Source organism: Lissotriton helveticus, chromosome 4_1 (genome assembly GCF_964261635.1).
Source record: "Lissotriton helveticus chromosome 4_1, aLisHel1.1, whole genome shotgun sequence".
NCBI classification, from domain to species: domain Eukaryota; kingdom Metazoa; phylum Chordata; class Amphibia; order Caudata; family Salamandridae; genus Lissotriton; species Lissotriton helveticus.
The window spans coordinates 877713571-877715156 of record NC_136063.1 but is presented as its reverse complement, the minus strand read 5'-3'; the positions used below and the strand labels follow the sequence as shown (position 1 = coordinate 877715156).

The following is a 1586-nucleotide window of genomic DNA, read 5'->3' as shown; positions in this document are numbered from 1 at the left end:
TTTCTAATTTTTGCTGATGTCACCTTACTTGTAATATCTGATTTTATTCTAATAAAGCTTTCAAACATAAAAAAAGAAAATGTATGTCAAAATTGTCCCTCAAATGCACTTTTAGATTTCATTGTGTTTCAAAACTTTCTCTTTTCTCTGTGATGTAGGTCTCATATCAAAACCTTATTTGGGGAACGCTGGCTGGCTGAAATTGAGATCAGGTAATAAATCGGGCATTCAGCAGTGCCAGATGTGGATGTGGTCAGAGCATATTGAGAATTAGGTGGAGCCAATGGATGGATTAGGTGGAGCCGGTGAAAGTGGGTGTGGCATCCTAAACAAATTGGAGCACCTGCACTTAATATTTTACAAATTAAGCACTGATAACGGAGTACTGCCTTTTGTTAATAAGGCCATGACAATTTCCAGGGGGTTATTAAAGCAGTTTGATCTGAGTAGATAATTCTGTTTTCTGGAAGGCTTCATATGCCCACTTACAGGGGCTGACTGAGGTTGGGCAAGGAAGTCTGTGGTCAAGATGTTGCCAGGCCAGGCAAAGGTGATATTGTAAAGCTCCATGTTGTGCATATTTCAGGTTGGCACCTATAGAGAGAGAGGAAGAGTGCCATTGGTGTACCCATACGTTACAGCATTTCCTTTTGCTTGCATTCATAGGACTGTAGCACCTATTTGGTGAACAGCTTGATGATTCCCCAATTTACTTCTTTCTTGATGTGCCATAAAGTCTGACTGACCATTGCCACTGCCATTCTCCAGGTCTCCCAGAAGAAGAATTTAACTTGTTTGAAGAGCTCTGCATTATCATGGCCTGCCTGCCTACTGGAACCGGATGTATGGCTCTTGAAGCCTGCGTAAGATGATTCATCGGTTGTGCTTGGGATTTTGTGTACCCATCTGCCCATCCTCCATGTAGAACAGGAGAAATCTAAGAGATCATGCACTCCATATTTCCAGAATAATGTTTAGCTTGTGAGCTTGAGTCCCAGGAAGATGGTGGTGGAGTGGTTCCCTTAGGTGGCAGAGCTTGTCCTCTTGGAAGTGGGGTCACACTTCTTACTTGGGGTGGAGGAAGTGGGTTCACTCTCTGTCCATTCATAGGATAAGCCTGCACAAATGCAGCTAATTCAAAGCCTGACGTTGGTCTTCCCATTTCCTGTTTAATATTGGGGTTTTCTTGAAGATATAAACCATCAGAAAGTGAAGGACTTTGTTGTTGATGGTGTAAGGATTCTCTGACACCTTTCCAACTCTGTCTCTGAGAAACTGATTGCTGTGCATTCCCAACGAGTGTTGTGTAGTTCCTATAACAACTTATACAGGATCTGTGCATTCAGACATCATACACTTTAGGATTGGTGTCAGACTGACTTTAAACACGTCCACCGGGTATGTCGGCGTTCTGTATCAGCTAGCTCACAGTGCCACTAGAATCTCCTCTTACCAAGAAGAGAACAGTTTGTAGTGTAGTTCCTATATTCCCAATAGGCTCTGCGCATTGGAATAACATAAACAGCAGTTTAGACGTAGGACTGAGGTCGTCTACGTCTCTACTGACTATGTTAGACTTAATTAGT

At 42.6% G+C, this 1586-nt stretch overlaps 1 pseudogene; it reads right to left on the bottom strand.

Annotated features, from left to right (window-relative positions):
• Window positions 1-357: 357 nt before the first annotated feature.
• Window positions 358-1342, bottom strand: LOC144828083 (serine/threonine-protein kinase LATS1 pseudogene; annotated as a pseudogene).
• Between the last annotated feature and the right edge of the window lie 244 nt (window positions 1343-1586).